The 11,999-nt window shown below is 50.1% G+C and overlaps 1 long non-coding RNA gene across 1 annotated transcript; it reads left to right on the top strand.

Moving 5' to 3' along the window:
- Positions 1–33: 33 nt before the first annotated feature.
- Positions 34–4,904, top strand: LOC309514575. Its single transcript, XR_014212070.1, has 3 exons — positions 34–463; positions 804–919; positions 3,740–4,904. It is a non-coding gene; the product is annotated as an uncharacterized lncRNA (long non-coding RNA).
- The last annotated feature ends 7,095 nt before the right edge of the window (positions 4,905–11,999 follow it).

Genomic DNA, 11,999 nt, shown 5'->3' with positions numbered 1-11,999 from the left:
GAAGCCCGGGCGGATGGAAGCGGCATCGCGCCGCGCGGGGCTTCGCAGCCAATGAAATGGGGAATTGGGATCCCGAGAGGCTGTTAGGGAAATTTGTAGTATATTCTGTTTGATCGGTTTTTAAATATATTCTGTTGGTGGCTGGGGAATAGTAATAAATTATTATTATCATTAAACGTTAAATTATTATTATTATTATTATTATTATTATTATTATTATTAATCACACCCACCCAAGTGGGACATGGCCTCTTCCCCCCTAAGCCTTAACAGTATAATATTTTTATTTATTCCACTTGGGGCGGGGAAGCTCCCCTTGGCTACAGCAACTCCAGAGTAACTGGCTGTGAGTTCGGATCTCCATTGCTTTCCCCCTCAGGCCTCCTTTAATGTATTGGAAACTGTGTCTGAACAATGTATTGTTCAGATGAACCACTGCTTTAAGCAGTGTTTTGGTAACCAGGTAATTCCTCAAGATCCAAATTCCTTGACTTATTATTAAATGCAATCACCTTGTGGTTTATTCGCAGATTCCTGCCTTGCAGCGGGTTGGACTGGAAGACCCTTGGGGTCCCTTTCAGCTATATACACCATTATATGATTCTTGGGAAAGTGCTTCAGAAAGAATAAAGAAGGGAAAAAACACATTTCTTCCAGTTAGTCGTATGATGGCTCATAGGGAAGGGAGGCTTCTTTCCCACTTTATTATTTCTTCCACTGCAATCTGTGCTTGATGTCTGCTTTTACGTGGACCCCCTCTTTCCCTTCTTGGGAAAATAATCGATCCTACTGATATTTCTTAGGTCTGTATGGGGTTTGCTGAATTCCTGCTCTGAAGAGGAAGAGGAGGAGGAGGAGGAAGCTTCACCTGACAAAGGGAGAAGAGGAGGTTGAGGAAAAGTGAGCTGCAAGCATGAAGGTAAAAGGGGGAAAAATAGAAATACAAATTAACATATAACACCGAAATATACTCAAAGTCGCAAAGTGATTTCATGCTCTTTATTCAGCTCATAGTGGTGAGGAGGAATGAATGTCCCCTCAAAGTATCTGCTTTATATACATTATATACACAATGGGCTGCACATGATTTACTAATTCCGGAATCCTATTGTAAGCCAATCAGATTGTGGATTCACTTCTATCTGGAGCATGATTGGGTGGTTCCTGCCAACCAATCATACTGCTGCATTGTTCTAGGACCAATCAGACTGCTGCATTCTGAATCCTATTGTTCTAGGACCAATCAGACTGCTGCATTTTGGATCCTATTGTTCTAGGACCCATCAGACTGCTGCAGTTTGGATCCTATTCAACTCAGTACATAACAAACAATAACATTTTTAAACAACAGATAGGTAGCTGTGTTGGTCTGCCATAGTCAAAATAAAAAAATTCCTTCCAGTAGCACCTTAAAGACCAACTAAGTTAGTTCTTGGTATGAGCTTTCGTGTGCATGCACACTTATCTGTGTATCTGAAGAAGTGTGCATGCACACGAAAGCTCATACCAAGAACTAACTTAGTTGGTCTTTAAGGTGCTACTGGAAGGAATTTTTTTATTTTTAAACAACCCCACTCCTGATATATCACACTCACCCAAGTGGGGCTTGACCTCATCCCCCCTAACCAGCACAGTACAGTAAAAATACAGTAAAGTATTTTTATTTATTTGATTGGGGTAGGGCAGCACCTCCTGGCTTCACCCATGTTGGTGAGGTTTGTCTCCTTTTTCCTGTTCTTGTTAGGCTATCTAAAGGTGACAAAGGAATGTGTTGAAAACTTAATTTCTTCAAATGAACCATTGCTTGAACCAGGTATTACTCAAGGCACTGATTCTTTCACCTATTGATTTATCCACATAATCCAAGCGGAGATTCATTAGCATCCAAAAGTGGTAACTTGCACATTACATCTTAAGATAAATGTTTTGGAAAAGGCATAAATTAAAAAAGATAATTAATTTGCAAGCAAATACTTGAATGCCCAGTGAATTGGATAGGCAGTGAGCTGGCTGATTTGTCTAATGGAGCTTCCAAAACCCAGTTTGGGTCTATAAGACCCAGTTTGCTCCCTTCCCCCATCCTTAATGGCAACCCTCCATTGCTTTCTGTTTGATTTTTTTAACAGATACTCTGAATTGAACACCACAAGAATAAATGGGGATCAGCCCCTGCTGTAGCGGCCAGCACTAGAAGAAATATGAGTAATTCAGATCAATAAAGTAGGAATAATTAATATTTACAAACCAGAAACTTCACACCAGTGTAGGCTCATGGTTTTTCCTTTGCTTGGAGGTATAAATGTTGTTGGCATACGTGCAATCACCCCAAGAACCTCAGGCCTGCTCCTAACTGTTGAAATGCTCTTGGAGAGGCTGTAAGCAGCACTTCCTCTGCTCTCAGTCAGCAAAAGGGGATGGCAAGGTATGCTTCATGCTGTAACTTAACTTGCAGCTGCAGGAGAAGTGTGGATCCCTCAGCCATACACACATCCCTGCCTTGTAGCAGGTTGGACTGGATGACCCTTGGGGTCCCTTCCCGATATATACTCACCCACTCACCACCATCATATGATTCTTTGGAAAGTGCTTCAGAAAGAATAAAGAGAAATAGCATTCCTTTAAGTTAGTTGTAGTTGTCGGTATTCAGAGGGTCACAAGGTCAGCTGGCTAGCCCCATCTGGATCATGTTCTTCCAGCCATCCTGCTGCGAAGACACATCTGCCTCTGCTCCGACATAAATCAGCGACCCAGGCTTCAAAGCCAGGGCACACTATATCAGCCAAGCGAACTGCGTACACAGAATAGGCGTGAGGCTTGTGGAAGCATACTACAACTATGGATTTATTGATCATAAATCAGGACAAAGAAACATGTCATCTCTCTCTTTGTCTGCTCAGAGAGACAGAGAGAAGCAGAAGCTATACAGTGGTACCTAGGGTTACAGACGCTTCAGGTTACAGACTCCGCTAACCCAGAAATAGTACCTCGGGTTAAGAACTTTGCTTCAGGATGAGAACAGAAATCGCACGGCGGCAGCAGGAGGCCCCATTACCTAAAGTGGTACCTCAGGTTAGGAACAGTTTCAGGTTAAGAACGGACCTCCAGAACGAATTAAGTTCTTAACATCTGAAGGCAGCCCTGTTTAGGGAAGCTTTTAATGTTTACTAGATTATTGTATTTTAGTGTTTTGTTGGAAGCCGCCCAGAGTGGCTGGGGAAACCCAGCCAGATGGGCGGGGTATAAATAATAAATATTATTATTATTATTATTATTATTATTATTATTATTATTATTATTATTAACCTGAGGTACCACTGTATACACAACAGACGTTCCCAGCAAGCTGTGCTGGTATGTAAACAGATAGGTGACTTGCAACAGTTCCATGTCTGCAACTAAAGGTGGAATGGAATTTTCCAACAGTAGATAGCCTCACTTCCTGTGAGCTACCTTATTATTCCTTGCACATTAATTTGAGCTTGGGAGTTCCTATGCCTGTTTTTACATGGACCCCCTCTTTCAGTTCTGAAAAAAATCCGCCCCACTGATATTTTTCAGGTCTCTATGGGCTCTGCTGAATTCCTGATCCAAAAAAAGGGGAAGGAGAAGGGGAGACCTCGCCTGACAGAGCGAGGGAGAAGAGGGTCGAGAGAGAGAAAGGGGATATTGTGAGACAAGATGCCAATGCCTCAAACAACTGCTTTAAGTTGATTTTCCAAACATCTGATTTGCCCTTCAGCGTGGCAGCCAAAGAAAAGAAAAAAGTGGCAGAGGCAGCTCCTAGACATCTCCATCCAGTTGCAAAAGGTGGGTTGCCTGTATGGGCTCTGCTTTATTTCTTAATGTCGAATGCTACATCTGCCTAAGTCCACTTCCATCCACTGGAAAAGCTTCTTAGCAGCAAGGAGTAAAGGGAACGGTGGGAAATACCTATCTATCTCTCTAAATCCGTAAGACCGCACAGTCCCTACACTTCCACAAGGTCTGGTCCTTTCCAGAGGTGCAGCCTGCCTTCTCCAGAGGTGGATTTCAGCTCAAACAGCTGGTCGAAAAGTCTCTTTTCCTATCCTCACACCAGTAACCCTGGCAACCTCCCAGATAACAGTCTCTATTCCTCGATAGTCAGGGAGATTGCATTTCCCCACGGTCTCTCAAAAAATTGAAACCTTAGCATTTAGTAATGTCTAAATACAGTTTGGGGGTGTGTTATCCCTTAAAATTCAACTGTGCAATTTCCCCCACAGCAGCCCCATAGCTGCCCCAATGCCACAAGACTAAGTGGGCTGAGCCCCTGCAACAGGGGCCAAAACCAAAAGCCAATTGAATCATGTACATTTACAAATACTGGCATATATGTATGCGTTTTGGAAATTTGCAGCAGTTTGTAATGTTAAGAGAGGTGTTCTAAAGAAAAACACTTTATACACTCATGAGCATTCCCTTAGAATAGGCTCATGGTTTTTTCCTTTTGTGGAGGTATAAATGTTCTTAGTATATGTACAATCACCCCAAAGGTTTCAGGCCTCCTCCTGACTGTTGAAATGCTCCTGGGGAGAATGTAAGCAGCACCTCCTCCACTCCCAGTCAGCAAAAGGGGATGGCAAGGTGTGCTTAATGGCGTAACTTGCAGCTGCAGTTTAAATTGCCTTAAAAGTGCCATTTAATAGGGCAACATTGACAGCACAGTCCCTTCCAGATATAGATATATACACCATCATATGATTCTTTGGAATGTGTTTCAGAAAGAATAAACAGAAATAGCATTCCTTTAAGTTATGGGACACGGGTGGCGCTGTGGGTTAAACCACAGAGCCTAGGACTTGCCAATCTGAAGGTTGGCGTTTTGAATCCCCGCGACGGGGTGAGCTCCCGTTGCTTGGTCCCTGCTCCTGCCCACCTAGCAGTTTGAAAGCACGTCAAAGTGCAAGTAGATAAATAGGTACCGCTCCGGCAGGAAGGTAAATGGCATTTCCGTGCGCATGCTGGCCACATGACCCGGAAGCTGTACGCTGGCTCCCTCAGCCAATAAAGCGAGATGAGTGCCGCAACCCCAGAGTTGGCCACGACTGGACCTAATGGTCAGGGCTCCCTTTACCTTTACGATGACAAAGTTGCCTCACTTTAGGCTGTGACACCTAAGGGATGCCCTGCTGGAAAGTGCTACACAAAGAATAACCAGAAAAACATACCTCCAGGTTAGTTGTATGATGGCCAACCACTTTCCCTTCACTGCCAGCTACTTTATTCTGTCTTGCATAGCAATACAAACGATGGATGCCTGTTTTATAGTCATACTCTTTCAGTTCATCTGAAAGAAATCAGGCCCACTGATCTTTCTCTGTATTGGGCTGTGCTTCGTTCCTTAACGTAAGATTTTGTGGATTTATTATCACCCATATGTTTCGTGCACAAGCCTACTTACGCATGGAAAAGGAAAGGGTGGAGGAACATGAGGGTTCCTGAAGTGAGTGGGCTTCCCTGCACATACTTCCAGGCAGAAGGGGGAGATGGAGGGAACGCTCTGCGTTTCCCCCCCCCAATCTGTGGCCCCCCCCCCATCACGGCGGACAAGGTCTTCATCCCACCTTCAGCACCTACCCGGAAGAGGAGTAGCACCCATAGAGAGAATGGTAGGAGCCAAATTCTCCAGGGATCCTCTGGGTTTGTGGGGGTGAGCGTTGGGATGGGACCTGTTTCCTAAAGCAGTGCGCTTTCGCCAGGATCAGTCTGCGGTTTTCTTCACCAACACCATTGTGCAGATGCATACACAACTGTAGAAATGAGTCAGAATAAACAGGTTTCCAAAAAAGTATCGTCTTTATCCCCTAACCCTAACTCCCCTAACCCCTGGGTCAGGAAGACAGTTTTGTTTTGGGACTGCCCTGCAATGCACACCTGAGGCCGCAGGTGCAGAAAAATCTCTTTATGAAAATTGTACTTCTAGATAGGTGCACAACAACCTGGACAATTTGGGGTTGGAGTAAAGAAGGCCACGGAAATTCTAGTTTTTAAGTAGGGGTCAAAGGTCAGAAAGAAGGGATGTGGGTGCGCTGTGGGTTAAACCACAGAGACTAGAAGTTGACAATCAAAAGGTTGGCGGTTTGAATCCCCGCGACGGGGTGAGCTCCCATTGCCGGGTCCCTGCTGCCAACCTAGCAGTTTGAAAGGATGTCAAAGTGCAAGTAGATAAATAGTTATCGTTCTAGGAGGAAGGCAAATGGCGTTTCCGTGCGCTGCTCTGGTTCACCAGAAGTGGCTTAGTGATGCTGCCACATGACCCGGAAGCTGGACATCGGCTCCCTCGGCCAATAAAGTGAGATGCGTGCCGCAACCCCAGAGTCAGTCACAACTGGACCTAATGGTCAAGGGTCCCTTTACATTTTACAAAGTTGGGGTTGGGGTTGGGTTGGGGTTGGGTTAGGGTTGGGGTTAGGGTTAGGGTTAGGGTTGGGGTTGGGGTTAGGGTTAGGTTGGGTTGGGGTTAGGGTTAGGGGGTTAGGGTTGGGGTTAGGGTTAGGGGGTTAGGGGTTAGGTTGGGTTGGGTTGGGTTGGGGTTAGGGGTTAGGGTTAGGGGGTTAGGGTTAGGGTTAGGGTTGGGGTAGGGGTTAGGGTTGGGTTAGGGTTATGGGTTAGGGTAAGGGTTAAGGGTTAGGGTTAGGAGGTTAGGGTTAGAGGGTTAGGGTTAGAGGGTTAGGGGGTTAGGGTTAGGGTTGGGTTAGGGTAAGGGTTAGGGTTAGTGTTAGGGAGTTAGGGTTAGAGGGTTAGGGTTAGAGGGTAAGGGTTAGGGGGTTAGGGTTAGAGGGTTAGGGTTAGGCTTGTTAGGGTTAGGGTGGTTAGGGTTGGGGTTAGGGTTGGGTTAGGGTTAAGGGTTGGGGCTGGGGTTAGGGGTTGGGTTAGGGTTAGGGGGTTAGGGTTAGGGGGTTAGGGTTAGGGGGTTAGGGTTAGAGGGTTAGAGTTAGAGGGTTAGGGGTTAGGGTTTAGGGGTTGGGGTTAGGGTTGGGTTAGGGTTGGGGTTAGGGGGTTAGGGTTGGGTTAGGGTTAGGGTGCTAGGGGGTTAGGGTTAGGGGGTTAGGGTTACGGGGTTAGGGTTAGGGTTGGGTAAGGGTTGGGTTAGGGTTAGGGTTGGGTTAGGGTTAGGGGTTAGGGCTACAGTTGGGGTTGGGGTTAGGGTAGGGGTTAGGGTAGGGGTTAAGGGTTAGGGTTAGGAGGTTAGGGCTAGAGGGTTAGGGTTAGAGGGTTAGGGTTTGGGGTTAGGTTTTGGGGTCAGGGTTTGGGGTTAGGGTCAGGGTTGGGTTAGGGTTGGGTTAGGGTTAAGGGTTGGGGTTGGGGTTAGGGGTTAGGGGGTTAGGGTTAGGGGGTTAGGGTTAGGGGGTTAGGGTTAGGGGGTTAGGGTTAGGGGGTTAGGGTTGGGGTTAGGGTAGGGGTTAGGGTTAGGGTTTTAGGGTTGGGGTTAGGGTTAGGGTTAGGGTTGGTTTAGGGTTCGGGTTGGGTCAGGGTAGGGTTAGGGTTGGGTTAGGGTTAGGGTTGGTTTAGGGTTAGGGTTGGGGTTAGGGTTAGGGGGTTAGGGTTTGGGTTTAGGGTTCGGGTTGGATTAGGGTTAGGGTTAGGAGGTTAGGGTTGGGGTTAGGGTTAGGGGTTAGGGTGAGGGTTAGAGGGTGAGGGGTAGGGTTAGGGTTTTAGGGTTAGGGTTAGGGTTTTAGGGTTAGGGTTTTAGGGGGTTAGGGTTAGGGGGTTAGGTTAGGGGGTTAGGGTTGGGTTAGGGGTTGGGGTTAGGGTTGAGGGTTAGGGTCAGGGGTTCAGGAGCAGAGGCGAGGGCAAGGGAGGAAACAGAGAGCGAGGGGGAGGAGGCAGAAGAAAAGATGAGTGATGACGATGACCCGAGATCTCCGAGTCTTTCCAGTGAATCAGAAGATTCACAGGAAGGAGCGCCAGTGGCCAGAGCAAGGGGGGAGCTTAGGGGGACACCCCAGGAAGAAGGGTCCAGAGGGGGCTCAGAGAGCAGCAGTTGGAAATCGGGGCCAGCATCACCAGCAGAACGCAGTGGGGAGGAAGGGCGCCAGGTACCGAGTTCTGGCAGCTCGCAGCAGGAGGGAGAACATGAGTCAGGAGTGGCCACACCTCCATCGGGGAGCGAGGAAACGGTCAGGCGGCAAGTGGAAGGTTGGGCACGCGCGCCAAGTTCAAATACACAGGAAGGTGGCGCAGTTAGCAGCCCGGAAAGGGAGCCAGGTCCTAAAGCCCGGCGCAAGGAGACAGAAGGGTCCGGGGGGTCAGCGTCAGAAGCGTCCCGAAAGGAAGAGACCACGGGGGGCAGAGGGACTCAGAGAAGAACGGTCAGGCGGAAAAGGTGGAGTAAGGCTAGGATATTAAGTTGGTGTACAGGAGGCGGGGACTCAGACAGAGCTTCGCCGGTCTAACCCTTAAGACGTAGAGCTGCACGCAGCCGCTTGAGAATGGAAACTGTAACTCAATAAAGACTTTTACAAAGTGACCGCTGGCTAGCGTGATCCTCTGTGAGCTAGGATCTGGAGCAGCTCTGACAGTAAGCTCTGTCTCCAATTGTGGGCATCTACGGTCTCGCGGAGAGGAGAGAAAGCGGGTGCCTACTAGCGAGCTCACGAACGGCAGACAATATGACGGCCGAACAGCAGATAGCGGAACTGAGAGAAGCAGTGTCACGACTGAATGCCGAGGCTCTTGCATCCAGGAAGAGAGAGGAGGACGCAGCTGCCGCCTACAGGGATCTCCAGGTCAGGTTGGAAATGCTTACGAAGCAAGGGCAACTGACACCCAAACCGGAGGGGATTGGGTTGGGGAGACGAACAGGCAGTCTGGTCTCTCACTTCGATGGGAATTTGCAACAGTACCCCAACTTTAGAGCAGATGTAAAGTGTGCACTGCAACTGCTGAACAAAGACTTTAGAGATGAGCAAGAGAAGGTGGGATTCATCATGTCCCATTTGCATGGAGATGCTAAAGCATGGCTGCGCAATTTGTGGAGGGATAAGGATCCAGCACTCCAAAATGCGGATGCCTTTATTAAAGCGATGGATGGGTGCTTTTTATCAAGCATAGACGTGGATCTTGCCCGGAAGGAGGTGCATGGGCTGAAGCAAGGGAGGGCCAGTGTAAGACAGTACCACGCCCGCTTTTTTGCATTGGTCAGTGCCCTGGAATGGGACAGAGATTCGGCTCCAGTCAGAGACCTGTTTTGGGAAGGATTGAACAGCGCAGTTAAGGACGAAATTGCAAGGGGGGAGAGACCCCGGACCACGCAGGAGATCGTTCAGAGGGCGCTGGCTGTTGGGGTGCGGCTGGAGGAACGTCCATGGAGCAGGGACGAAGGGCGTGGAGGGCGCGAACCAGCGAGAGGGTTCTCCTTCGTTCCCAGGGAAGCTGCGCGTGCGCAATCCACACCTCCGCCAGGAGGGGGAGCGGAACCTATGGAGGTTGGCGGTGCCAGGGCTCAGTCAGCAGCCAGAGCCCTAGCACCGGGAGCAGTCAAAGCGAAGCCTCCTAGAGGGGACCGGAAGTGTTACATCTGCGAAAGTCCGCAGCATATGGCGAAAGAGTGTCCCCAGAGGATCCACAAGCTCAATGCAGCCTCTGCAACAGTGACTGCAGCTCCTCAGCACGGAGAATCACAGCAGGGAAACGACGGAGTCTGGCTGGAGAAAGAGGCACTGGGGCCCAGCCAGACAAGTCAGTGAAGCAGTCCCCAGAGATTTTGCAACCCATGGATCCCCTCCCACCCAAACCGGTAGTGCAGCTCACTGCATCGCTCCAGCTACCCACTGGCCTCATTCTGGACGTGCCAATCACCGTTGACTCAGGAAGCAATGCTGACTTTATAGGGCAGGACTTTGTTGATAAGCACGCTATACAGCTGCTGCCTGCCACGCTGCCCCTGCAGGTCATCACAGTGGATGGCAGGGAGCTGCTAGGGGGGCAGGTGGTGAAGCAAACGCCACCAATGGTGATGCGACTTGGAAATCACAGGGAAGTCATCAGTTTTAATGTCACCAGACTGTCGGACACGCCTATTGTCTTGGGCATGAGTTGGCTGGACAGACACAGTCCGACGTTGGCTTGGTACCAGCGGCAGCTGGTCTTCGGCTCATCATATTGCGCTGAACACTGCATTCTGCCCCGGCGGGAGGGAGAAGAGGAGGAGACACAACTGCAGCTGGGGACGCTGCAAGCAATCCCCCACAAATATGCTGGATTTTTGGAGGTTTTCTGCGAGAAGGAGGCGGACAGGCTTCCCCCTCACAGACCATATGACTGCAAAATTGACCTACTGCCAGGGGCGGCGCTACCAAAAGGGAAGCTGTATTCCATGTCTGAGGACGAACTACAGGAACTCAAAGAATTCATTGAGCATAATTTGGAGCGCGGTTTCATCCGGGAGTCCAAGGCAGCGGGGGGCAGTCCTGTATTCTTTGTTAAGAAGCGGGACACGCCCCAGAAAAGGCTCGTTGTGGACTATCGGACCTTAAACAGCATGACCAAGCCATCGGACTTCCCCATGCCCAGGATCGACGACCTCCTCGCGACGGTGCGCAAGGGCCGCGTGTTCACCAAGTTGGACCTGCGAGGGGCGTACAACCTCATTCGCGTGCGGGAAGGAGATGATTGGAAGACAGCCATGTTCACGCCCCTAGGCACCTACGAATACAGAGTTATGCCTTTTGGACTACAAAATGGCGCCCACTGTTTTCAAGCTTTCATGCATCACGTGTTAGCGGGGCTCCTCTACAAGACGTGTGTCTGCTTCTTAGATGACATCCTGATATTTTCTGAGTCCCAGCAGGATCACGACAGCGACGTCAAGGAAGTGCTGAGCAGGCTAAAGCAGCATAGGCTGTACGCCAAGCTGGAAAAGTGCCAGTTCGACGTGACGGAGGTGGATTTCCTGGGCTACAAGTTGTCAGACAAGGGGCTCGCCATGGACAGCGCCAAGGTTCGCGCGGTGTTGGATTGGAAAAGCCCGCGCAACCGGAAGGAGGTCCAGCGGTTTGTCGGCTTTGCGAACTTCTACCGCAAGTTTATCAGGGGGTTTGCTATGCAAACGGCGGCCATCACAGACACGCTCTGTTCCAAGAAGAAGAAATTCATCTGGACGGAACAGGCAGAGCGGTCCTTTCAGGCACTCAAGCGTCTCTTCGCGTCGGAAGAGCAGCTGCTGCATGTCGACCCCAGCAGGCCGATGAGGGTGGTGACGGACGCGTCTGACAGGGCCGCGGGAGCTGTCCTGCTGCAGAAAGACCCGCAGGGGGCTTGGAGGCCAGCAGCGTTCTACTCCAGGAAGCTCAGCAAGTCTGAACAGAACTACACCATCTGGGACAGGGAGTTGCTGGCCATTCATGCAGCATTCAAGGCGTGGAGGCACTTCCTGATCGGCGCCAAGCACACGGTACAGGTCTGCACGGACCACAAGAATCTGGAGCACTGGCGCACGGCGCAGTTCCTGAACCAGAGGCAGATACGTTGGGCTGAGTTCTTTGCGGACTTCGACTTCCGAATAGAGTATGTCCCAGGAGACACCAACGTCATGGCGGATGCCCTATCCCGTAAACCACAGTATCTAGAGGAGGCGGCGCCAGCGGCCGCCATGCACATCTTCGCACCGACCGTGTGGGCGTGCGCTTCGGCGACAGTTAACCTGGATGCGGTGCGACGGGCGTTGCAGGATGACTCCTTCGCGCAAGCAAAGATAGCAGAGGTGCACAGGGGTACGGCTGCAACCGACGAGTTCCAAGTGCGAGATGGCTTGCTCATCCGTAAAGGGGCCATCTACGTGCCGGGAGACGAACTTCGCGCCAAGGTACTGCAGCAGCTGCACGACGCGCCCACTGCCGGGCACTTTGGCAAGGAGAAGACGGTGGAATTAGTCGCCAGAGACTTCTGGTGGCCCGGAATGAGGGGGGAAGTCGCGGACTACGTGGCGAGGTGCGACACCTGCCAGAGGGCCAAACCAGTGCACAGACCGCCGGCCG

The sequence above is a fragment of the Podarcis vaucheri genome (genome assembly GCF_965113315.1).
Source record: "Podarcis vaucheri genome assembly, chromosome: 11".
NCBI classification, from domain to species: Eukaryota; Metazoa; Chordata; class Lepidosauria; order Squamata; family Lacertidae; genus Podarcis; species Podarcis vaucheri.
This window is presented reverse-complemented; position numbering and strand designations above follow the sequence as displayed.